We start from the raw sequence: 12737 nt of genomic DNA on the forward strand, positions 1-12737 counted from the left end.
TACCATTAGCAGAAGATGGGGATCAACACGTGGTGATGACCCATGGTGAACTCCAGCAATGTCAGAGCCTTACTTATGATGAATGGGACAGTATGCATCCTGCAACTGTCCAGGGGTAATAAGGAGTGACAGGGTTACCAGAAGGAGGTAACTGAACAAGAACCATACTTTCAGTCAGCTGTTACATTGGATATACCCAGTGTACAATGACAAACTGGTGTTTGCTAGTTATTAGGAGCAAGAGAAATCATGGGGGCAATACATTTAGAACTGTGAGATAATGGAGTATTAATCAATGTGTGAAATTATGGGAACCACATTTCTTCACCAGATGGGATTTACTCTGATGAATGTAAAAGAGCCACAGCTGCATTGACCAAATGAACCTCAAGAGGTGTTGTCCAAACAAAATATAACCTTCCGTTTGAATACCTGGGAACAGAGCGTGGACTATTCACTAAGTCAGATGATAACAGCACAGGATAGGTGGATCACTGTAGAGCAATAGTTGCAGCACACGGAACAGTATCGGGGGGTATACATCAGGTGACCGTGACACTGAATGTTGCATTTCCTGGCGACATGGGGACTCTTGCCTAGCTCTTTTGTATTAGAACCTAAGTGTCATGCAAGAACTCGATCCTTTAGAGCGGATCTCCTGTGCAAGGGATGGGAGATAGGTTTATGGAGTCAGAAATTATGATAGTAATTTGCACATTAATTAAGAGTAACCATGGTGACATGAGCAGAGAAAGGTGCCACCAGGCCTCCACAATGTCAGGACATCTAGGATAGGTTGCCACTGACGTCAGTGGCCATGAACTCTAATGGTTGCCAGCTGACCAAGGGCCTTCCATCAGTACGACAGAGCATCAGCTCAGCAGCCGGGGCAGAACCTGAAGCCGGTGCATCTGCACCAGGCAGGAACAACAGAGAGATGCATGACTGCCTCACCACGTTATGTGCTGAAGTCAATAAAACTCATTCTTAACTGTGAATATGGTTTCCAGTGGGGCACCTTGACGTCACTTTGGGCTCTGCACCCTACATATATGACACATGAACTGCAACTTATGAATGATGGTTTCTTTGTGTGTGTGTGTGTGTGTGTGTGTGTGTGTGTGTGTGTGTGTGTGTGTATGTGTGTGTGTGTGTGTGCGTGCGTGTGTGTCTGTGTGGGTCTGAAAGATAAGGAAATAAAATTTTGACACCTAATTGTTGTGTCTTGCACCTGTAAAGCTTCTTTTCTTTCTGTTGTGGGACTAGGGCCTCCCGTCGGGTATACTGTTTGCCGGGTCCAAGTCTGTCGATTTGACGCCACTTCGGCGACTTGCACGTCGATGGGGATGAAATGATGATGATTAGGATAACACAATACCCAGTCCCCGAGCAGAGAAAATCTCCGACCCAGCCGGTAATCGAACCCAGGCCCTTAGGATTGACATTCTGTCGCACTGACCACTCAGCTACCGGGGGCGGGCAATTGTAATGCTGAAAAGTAGATAAAAATAACTGACTCAAGACACAGCAGGCATTGTTTCTGAAAAGTAAATGAAGGTGGTTAGTCGAAAGCATCAGATGCCTCGTTTCATACCTTATCATGTGATGAAAATTCGGTTTTATACTACCAATGGAACATAACCTCGAAAAGATCGACAGCTGAAGTTGAATAAATGCTGTATCAGCCACTCAATAGCACCATTTATATTTGTTTAGTGTACGATATCATGCAGTATCTTCCCTTCCCTTTGTAAGCTGGAGTATTACTGCAAAACTTACATAAAATGTCAACTGATGAAAGTTTGATCTTTCTGCCATCAGCAACTGAACCTTAAGGAGGCCTAAGATCGAAATGCCTCTATTTTTATGTGCTTTGATAATCAATATAGACAATTCAGGTTTGGAAATAACATTGTGGCACTTAATTTGATAATCGATTGCGCCTTGCAGTAAGTGGATATAAAGATCAAATAACAGTCGTGGTTTGGCACCAAGTGCATCAGAGGCGGGCTTTAGGGTGTGCACTGATTGACTGTTTCAGTTTAATGGACCGTAAAATGCTGTGCCATCGTAGAGATATAAATGTACGTGTGTGTGTGTGTGTGTGTGTGTGTGTGTGTGTGTGTGTGTGTGTGTGTGTGTGTGTGTGTTGGCTTAGAAACTCTCTAACTGACATATTTCCCAGAAAGTGTCGCAACTTAGTAGAGGGCTGGGGCGGGGGATGAAGGGAGAGGTAGAAGGTACGAGGGTTTGAGAACGACAGGGTAATTCAGCTGCCAGTGCTGCCTCGTGACAGTTCTGCTCCTGCGTGTAGGTAATCCGATAATGAAAAGTCAATTTGGAACATAATACAATATCGTTCTCCCACTATTGTAGTGTTTCTAAATGATATCCTTCCTCACCATTCCTCTGTCTGAGCTTATGTTCCATCTCTAATGACCTGTTGTGGTCGAAACGTTCAAATCTAACCTATCTTCTTCGTCATTGTCTTCTTTCTACTCCTTATCTGCAGCATTCACAAGTTTTGGTTAGTGTATCATTAGCCCCATTTGATGAGAGATTGACGTTACTGTAATATTTACTTTAACTAATGTTATAGAACTGTAAACAGACTCTCTTAAGGATATTTAGTTAGATGTAAGAGAGAGACTGAAGACACTAATGTGGCTAGATGGAAGAAACATATATAAAAGGCCATGTTGCCACAAACTTACAGCTCACTAAAACCCATCAAAAAGGACAACACAAGCGATAAAATATTTATTATATCAGCGGCACATAACAGACATGCACCATTCAACCAGCCACAAGAGCTACAGAAGAGAGAACAGTTTTTAAATGGCTTTTCACTCTGTAATTTTTTTTTTTTTTTTTTTTACAAAACAGTTACATCATTACATTTTTTACATCAGTGGCTCGTTTTTATGAGACAAAGAAAGGTATAGTTACAATGAAAATAATGAAGTTGATAGTCGTAACTCTTGGATGCATTCGCGTAACTTCAAACTACTTTCACAAGTATGATTTCACTGTCATTAAATTATGTGTGAAGCTTTCATTTAAAGTGCCCGTTGAATTTCAGTGGCCTATATTACATACGTAATGTTTATTTCTTGAACAATTCTGATTGGTATTTAGTATTTAATTTATCGCAGTAGCCCTCTTAATACAAACTACGTGTTAAGAATAAGAAATATCACACACATTGAGTTTCAGCCAGACTGAAGCTCTCTTGACCCAGGATGGTTGCTTAAAATAATGAGAAGGGAAGTATTAAGAATAATTAGCATGCAACGCATATACAGTTAGCAGGCAACGCGAAAAGGTCGTCTTTCGCTAAAAACTGTATTATATATTTAGAACTTAAGGTCTGCAGTAGCATCTAAGATGCTGATTATTAAAAGCTGTCACTGTAGGAAATACTCTCTGTATTTGTGTAGTAAGTATTTTTCAGTACATCCGTATTATTTACCGAAATCTGTTAATATTTCACTTAATTTATCTAGATTACCTACTGTTTGTATTCTGCATCCATAGATACAGCAGGATGAAAATTGTTAGTAACTTAATGTTCCCTAATTCCATTATGCTACATTCTTCACATGTTAATTACTCAACCTGATAAATTCACAGTTACACATTACACATTTTATGGGTATATAACCACTGAAGCTTTAAATATTGCAGCACATATCATTTAATATTGCGCACAAAAACTATACAATGAATATGTTTAAATTGTCTTAATAAGATAGGCCCATATAATGCATAACAATGTGCAAACTTTTGATTTATAGGAGTGGCTTATAAAAAGCAAGAAAAGGGTATTTTGGCGCCAAATTAAACACTCTTGAGTGTCTTTAGTAACGTAATTAGTCTATCAGATTCTCTGACGTCATTACATACAGCAGCTAACTGCTACCTGTGTTGATCTTGCGCTTGCTGGTATCAGAGAAGCCACACTGGACGAGGATAACAAGATAGGTCGTAGTGTCTGCCACACAACGCGTCAGTAGTGACCTGCCAATAGGAAACAGTCCTGTAACACTGTAACAGAATCGGTTGAGGCTCAACTGGTGGGCGAATTGTTGCAGAGCTGTGTCACCACAGCCAGAGGCCCCGAGAGGCAGCAGAAGCAGCAGTTTTCTGCTTGCGATTAGCCTCCTGATACACGTCCTCGCTGCTGTACGCCATACTGACCAGCCGCCAATTAGACATAACCGCCCACGGTAGCCACAGTAAAATCATGTTTCATTTGATCTCATCATCCCTGATTGCTCCCAAACATAAAAAGTGGTCTGCTGTAAAATAAATGTTTACCACATCGTACAAATAAGAATTAATAAATTCTGCCAGGTTCTGTACCTCGAATTCAGCGTCAATAGTAAAATCCACGTCATACAGCAGAAAACAGACCTTCTGTAATTCAGACAATGAACAGCCCTTAGGGCCCTAAGCCTCTTGAATACCGTATATCAAATTATACTTTACAAAATTGTTAAGGCTTTCGTGGCCACTTGTTGACAAACTGCCTATTGGCTTCTGTCTCGGGTTCTTCGGCCGACGTTCATCTAATGATTTTTCTGACGTTTCGCCGGCACGAGTGGCTGGCATTGTCAAAGCTTCACCCTCCATTGCCGGTGGTGAACTGGAGCCGAGCTCGCGGGCGCAGACTATATGTTCCTGGCGCGCCAACGTCCGAGGGCTTCTCCGCGGTCATTTCCGGTGCAGTTCTCCTCTTGCTACCTGCGACGGTCGTTCGCTGCAGTACGGGAAGCCAGGATCCGTTGACCTTAAGGCTTTCCTCATTCTTGTTCAAACTGTTCGCGTGTTTTTGTATTTCTACAGCTTCTCTGAACAAGCGTGTGTGATAGTGCTTCTCTACAGCCAGAACTTCCGTGTCGGCGAATTTTATTACGTGGTCGGTCTCATTGAGTGCTTGCTCGGCCGTGGCATTATCTGCATTCATAATTACGGTGAAATTTCCGTCTTCGTCACAGAGGATGAGAAAAACTTGTGGGTTATCTTGTAGTGATGTTACCTTCCAAATAGGTAGACAAAAAACTCAAGAGCACTTTCAAGACACCAGAGTAGACCGAAAGTGGCAAAATGTTCTCTACACTTCAACTGCATTTTTAGGAAAAAGAAAATTACAGCCCATGTTAGGAGCACCAGACTGCGAATCAGATTCTGTGAGAATTCATTAATATATAAGAATCATAAATTCCTTAGGACCTGTTTGCAACTACGTCTAAGAGGTTATTTGATTTTAGAATATAAACCATGTCATGTGCTACATACAAAATAGCAAATTTAAATACTATTAGTATACCTGCCAAATAAGACACTGTAATGTAACAAAGCAGTCATTTAATAAAAATGAAATGTGGAACTTTTCCTCTGTTTAGAAAACAGTCACTTTTGTCCACTGTATTTGCAAATGTGATATTGATGCAATATGCTGTATCAGATAAATTATCGGCACAGAATTATATCTTTCCAGCTTAAGGTGTTATAACATAGTAGAGGTTCTAATGAGACATTTTACCAGTTGTCTCTCTAGAAATGTGGACATATGCAGCAGGTGCTACACCTCATTACATGTATTATGTCTTAAGGGACTTATTCATACATGGGTTATATGGTTTTGTATGACAATATACTTACTAAGACATTACACGATGCAGACTGTGATCAGACATTCTTCATTTGAGCAAGTTGAATTTTTTTCTATTAACCGAGCGTGTCATAGTGGAAACGAGTACTGTTAGATATGGATGACTGAAGCGCTTACCTGTCGACTTGCCACACCATCTCTCAGTGATGTCTGAATGATTCTTTACTGAATTCATTGTCAAAGGACTTGATTTTTGGAAGAGCAGTCAGTAATCAGCAATTAGTCACATTGGTCAGATGTCAGCTTGCTCTAGACTCATCACTAATGCTCCTGCATTACTCATAAGCTGACCATCTGAAATATGTCTCTCATATTGGGTCGTTAGTAAAAAAAGTTTGGCCTATCATGATATACAATGCTGAGTGAAACTCGTTGATCAAAGTGCAGCTGTAGTCGTTATATGAAATGAGTCAATCTGATTTAATCACCCTTGACTCAGCACTGGGGTGTTTTCATACATGACGATAATAAGAAACGTTTTCTGCTGTATATTAGAATTTGTCCACTACGCAACACTTTTATACATGTTTAGAAAATAGTAAATACGAATGTCACACTAAGATCTTTATTTATGATTATGAAATCAAAGCATATAACTTAATAAAAACATTGAATCTAACTGCAGAGTATTTTTCATGAGAAAGATTGGCAGTTAAAAGATGGCTATCCTATTTGCTATGATAAATCTCAGTGTGTCATGGGCCACACATGTAACTTAATTAGCAAATTTGATAAATATTCTCTAGCCTTGTAATATCGCACTGCTTTTATAGTGAAACACTTTGGAACAATGTTCCAGACCAGAGGTGCTTGTATAAGGGTTAGCGTGAAGTTCTCAGAGTAGAGACGGAATGTGGAAGTAGCATTGTTGCATGAGGTAGTAGCATTGTTGCTATGACTCAATGAAGTTCATTTGAAAGTGTCGGTTTAGTTACAGTTTTTTCTTTGCATTCATGATATTTGACTGCACACACTTTCATTGCACGTTGCGAGTTGTGTGCTGAATAATATTTTCTAGCATTGACGAAATCCCGTCTCGCATTACACTTCGCGAGTACTACGAGTGAAACTTAATTTTGACAGTCAGATCATTATGTTATATAAAAAAAACAAGGTTACAGAGCAGACGAGCGGTCCATTGCGTACAGGTAAGCAATAAATGTTATTATCATATTTAGAGTGAGGCACATTGACTGGCAGAGTGCAATTTATTGGAATCATTCATAGGTTTAATGCAAGTGAAATACTTTATAAATTGTGCTATATCGTGATTTCAAACTGTCAGATGACTTTTATTCAGTGATCATTTGTTGGGCAATTACAATAACGGTTATAGTACAGAAATTGTTTTCTAAGCTAACAAAGATTCACAACATTCTGGGCCAACACTTAATAAAGTCATTTTGTCACAGTCAGATAGTGTTCGTAAATTTTATTGAGTATAGACTTCTTTCTCTCAGTGATATTGTATGATCGACCGGTTACTCTGGATCGTGTGGTGTGAGCTTCACATTATTCCATCCCAGTTAAGCATCAGATATTTTCAGTCAACATTTCTCTATTACTTATCTTTACATATTTTAGCTTTGGCTTCACAGTTATACGTAGTTTAAAACATTTTTAAAGTATATTTCCACAATTAAGTAAAACCAACACATACAAAAGAATACTAGGTATACAATTTTTCTTCCGGTGTTTTTCCTCGAAGTTTGAGGCTTTATTGTGTGATAAGTAAAACCAACACATACAAAAGAATACTAGGTATACAATTTTTCTTCCGGTGTTTTTCCTCAAAGTTTGAGGCTTTATTGTGTGAAATTTACAATACATTTACGATTCAAGGTATTGGTTATCGCTGGCCACCACTTTCTCTCATCTTTTGGCCAGCAAACGAATCCTGCAGCAAAAGAACAGGTAGCCTTTCCATGAGATACATGAATCTATACAGTTTTGCATTTTTTCATAAGACTAGAGGTACTGTAAACCACGCTGTGTGCCATTAAAGGTGGATCACACTTGACAGAACCTCACCGTCACGTCAAAAGATTCTCCTCTGTGATTGAAATGGTGGCATTCACACACGCTATCACTGGAACGTCATCGACACACCTCACGTCGAGGTTTCTCGGGACGACTGTTTCGACGGGTCGTGTCATATTTCGTTGTTGCTGTCGGCGAGCAACACACAGAAAAACTTCGTTTTGCGTAATTCAGCAAGACGGTCCATGTAGATACATATTAGGTAAACCATCATTTTCTGCCGTGATGATGGACCCCCAAATCTTGAATTTCTCTTTGTAAGTTTTATTTGTAGCCTGCTTAACAGGTAAAAAAAACTGTTATTTAGACATTCTGAAATATTTGGAGAACAATGACTCCCCTTACAGCTCCTTCTAAAGAGCGTGGAACTCTCCTTCATAGTCTCGATTTCCTAACATTTTTCTAACACCGACACGCTTTGTTCGCTGTTCCTGTGCTTCATCATCAAGTGCAACAGCAATCATTGCAAACTACTTTAAATTAAATTTCGGCATTTTATGACGATCCACCATGAAATACGAAATAGCGCCTCTGGTGGGTATTTTGTGAACCAGCTGTAATGCCACGACGTTCCTTTGATGTTGACGTGTCATGTATTGTGAATGCTCAGGAATTTCTCTGACCGTCGACTATCAAAAACGTGACGGTGACGTTCCGACAAGTGTGAATCCACCTTAATCGAAAATGGTGGTAGACAAAGGGAACACACCCTGTAGAGTATGACAGGTGGTGTGCGACTACCCATTTCAACATTTCCAAGTATGTTGTGATGGAGACTGTGACATGGGTCGAGCATTGTCATGCTGCAAGATCACCTCTTCATGCCGATCACTCCATTGTGGGTGTTTGTTCTTCAGCACGCTTCTCAGATGCATTAACTGCTTTCGATAATGATCTCATGTGATTGTTTCTGTTGGTTTCAGTAACTTCGAGGACCCCCTCTCTTCCACTGCCATGCTGGTCGTCGACGCCAAAACACTGGTCTTGATACGTTGAAACCATTCTCTGGACATTCTTTGGGTCTAGTGTAGCAGGGGATACAACCCGTCGGCTTTGAACAATGACGTCACAAGTCGACAGAGAGCATGTATTACAAAAACGAAAGAGCTGAGGAGAATGTTGAGAAACAAAGGAATGCGAGAGAGATAAACTTTATTTCACGTATGTAAGGGCCAGTAGTATTTTCACGTTAACGATATCGCGTGTTTGTATCTTAGTATTTCTCCGCAAAATACAATGGAAAGAAATGAATGAAATTACTAGCAAAGAATACATCACGTTACATGTATGTCAGTTGTATCTCGAAAGTCTTTCGAACTGTATTGCTTAAGTGCAGTTCGGGATACAAGTTCAGCGTAGGGGAGGTGGGTGGGTGTGAGTCGGAACTCCTGCACCCATTAGAAGATACAGATGCTTCAGTAGCTGATAAGTGTTTTTTGGCTTTTTTAAAAAAAATCTCACGAGATAGAATAAACTGATCCTAAGATACAGATGCTTCAGTAGCTGATAAGTGTTTTTTGGCTTAAAAAAAAAAAAAAAATCTCACGAGATAGAATAAACTGATCCTACTTACGAATAGGTGGAAAGACACGTACGTTACATTTGCAACCTGTTTCATTTTATATGTTTTGATTGTTTATTTAACCTTTGTGTTTCACTTGTCTTTTGCTGTTATGTTTCAGTTTTGTTTTTTTATTGATTGCTTAATAAAGTAGGATCAGTTTATTCTATCTCATGAAATTTTTTTTTTTTTTAAACCCAAAAAACACTTATCAGCTATTGAAGCATCTGTATCTTAGGATCAGTTTATTCTATCTCGTGAGATTTTTTTTAAAAAAGCCAAAAAACACTTATCAGCTACTGAAGCATCTGTATCTAATATCAAGCGATCGCTTTTAGATTCACATTCAATTATTTTAATGATAGCGCTTATTAGAACACAGAACTGCTTTATTATCTATGCCTCGAAGTGAAGACATTACTATCTATGACTAAGGAATGACGTCATTGTTCAAAGTCAACGGGTTGTATCCCCTGCTACACTAGACCCCATTCTTTGGTAAATAGGTGCCACAACGGGTCTAGTGCAGCAGGGGATACAACCCGTCGGCTTTGAACAATGACGTCATTCCTTAGTCATAGATCGTAATGTCTTCACTTCGAGGAATAGATAATAAAGCAGTTCTGTGTTCTAATAAGCACTATCATTAAAATAATTGAATGTAAATCTAAAAGCGATCGCTTGATATTGGGTGCATCATTAAACGTGTGACTTAATTAACTTAATTATTTGTTTTTTATTCGGCCGGTACTTAATATTTTTCGTAATGATATTAAGGTAATGTGAATTATTAATTTTTTGTTGTAGAAAATTTGTAGTGTCTTATTTTCGTTTAGCTTTTGCTGTTATGTTTCAGTTTCGTTTCTTTACTGATTGCTTAATGAAGTAGGATCAGTTTATTCTATCTCGTGAGATTTCTTTTTTTAAAAAGCCAAAAAACTCTTATTACGTACTGAAGGGAGCTAGAACACTAAGAAGAATCGCTTCTCGGCTTTTGACAAGATATTGCTTAATAAAGTAGGATCAGTTTATTCTATCTCGTGAGATTTTTTTTTTTTTAAAAAAGCCAAAAAACTCTTATTACGTACTGAAGGGAGCTAGAACACTAAGAAGAATCGCTTCTCGGCTTTTGACAATATATTGCTTAATAAAGTAGGATCAGTTTATTCTATCTCGTGAGATTTTTTTTTTTAAAAAAGCCAAAAAACACTTATTAGGTACTGAAGGGAGCTGCTTAATAAAGTAGGATCAGTTTATTCTATCTCGTGATATTTTTTTTTTAAGTCAAAAAACACTTATTACGTACTGAAGGGAGCTAGAATATTAAGAACAATCGCTTCTCGGCTTTTGACAAGATACTGCTTAATAAAGTAGGATCAGTTTATTCTATCTCGTGAGATTTTTTTTTTAAAGTCAAAAAACACTTTTGCTTTTGACAAGATCAATGTTTATCTCTCTCGCATTCCTTTGTTTCTCAACATTCTCCTCAGCTCTTTCATCTCTGTAATACATGCTCTCTGGCAACTTGTGACATCATTGTTCAAAGCCGACGGGTTGTATCCCCTGCTGCACTAGTCCCGCCACAACATAGGTCTTCCCTGTATTTTATTAGCCCCAGATGCAGATTTCTTCATGTTTAAACAGGACATTAGAACTTTCTGCAGATGACGAAAACTGGGCTTATAAGCAGACACGTTCAAACTAGGATATTTGATGCAATCAGAAATTACTAATATTATGATGGCGCTATGTTTACAAATTCCTAAACTTACTGTATGACATACCACATGCAACACCACTTGCCGCTACTGCCATGTATTGCAAAACGCTGGGAGCAAAATTGGAGACCAAATAGTTACACGTCGCAAATGTAACATATTACGTGGACAAGGATTATGTAGCTGATATAGGTAGTTCGAAAATGTGTGACAAAAAACTGGTAACAAAACGTGTCACTGTACAGTATAGTTTCATACTGCAGCAAATGTTTCGTAGAAAACTAATGATGTTTTTAATCTCCTTTCACCTTCATTATGAAGGGATGCTGGCTAAGTCTCTCTTAAAGACAAAGGGGGGCCCTTGAAAAATATAATGGGTTATAGGGATGTCAAAAGGTTATGATGGTTGCTGAATAGGTGTGTGTGGAATGTGTATAGTGAGAGTAATAATATTAATAATAATAATTATTATTATTAATACAGCGCCAATTTTATTATCTTATTTGTTTCAAACATAAATATATTCAAGGAGATCATTGCACACATTGAATGGTAGTGAAACTAGATTTGTAAGAAATTATATACTTGTGTGTAAGAGTTCTTTAACTATTAATTACATCTCATTGGTAACCTTAAGTTATGTTTCATTGCTAACTTTTCTGTTTTCTTTTAGTGTTAATATAATGGAATATCATTGTGTGTAAATGATTATGAAACCTACTAAATAATAATTTTATTTTTCAGAACAGGTGTAAATACCCTTAAATATAAGTATTTTAGAGCTTCGTGTCATTTATTCTGAAATGCTTTCTTGTGTTAAACTACCTCAAATAGTCATAAGGAGAGTACAAATAGACCTCAATAAAATTCTGTAAACATTATTGATGTTTTATACCACAGGCAATCATAAACATGCAGTGTCTGATCAACAGATTCGCAGAACATTTTATACTGACCTGCAATAAATACTGACAGTGATATTAAATAAAACGTAGTACTTACCAGCAATGTAGTACCTAAACTACTTAAGTAATGTAATCAATGTCTAGGCGTCTGAGGGATTATATATATCTTGGCATTTATTCATTCTTTTTCTGGAACACCATGTAGTGCTATATCACAACAATGTGTGAAGTTGTAAGTGCCATACTGCACTGTTACTGCATACGTTTTCTGAAGTATTATTCATATCAACTCATTATTTACTGTATAGTTTGGGGTCCACCTCTTTTGCGGTGTAGTTTGGTGCCCATGTAAGGTTTTACTTCAAAGCTATGTATCAGTTTCTTTGTAAGTGTTCTAATTTAGTTTTTATATGTTATTTGTTTTTATGATTGCATGTCTGCTCTTAGCATGTAATTGTGATATCACACTATAGTACAGAAAATCATTAACACTTAATGATTAAATCCAGTTCATTTGTAACACTACTTGAGACGCATTGTTAGTTAATTAATAAGAACTCCTGGTTTGGTCAATTCTGCCAGTTCTTATGATCAGAGACTGTGTACTCTGCAACATGTGAAGTTTTCAAAGTTTGGTTAGAAAATGTTATACTTAATAGTGGCCCAGTAACCCAAAGCTAGTTGGTAACAATATAAGTCCGTGGAACTTTGAAATTTGTTTTTTAGTCCCAAATAATATTTTATGTATGTTATAATCAGGAACAGGAATCTCAGGAAAATTTCACAAAGGCTTTACAAAACTTCTACAGTGACACAAATCCTCAGATGACCAATTG

The sequence above is a fragment of the Schistocerca serialis genome, chromosome 5, assembly GCF_023864345.2.
Source record: "Schistocerca serialis cubense isolate TAMUIC-IGC-003099 chromosome 5, iqSchSeri2.2, whole genome shotgun sequence".
NCBI classification, from domain to species: Eukaryota; Metazoa; Arthropoda; class Insecta; order Orthoptera; family Acrididae; genus Schistocerca; species Schistocerca serialis.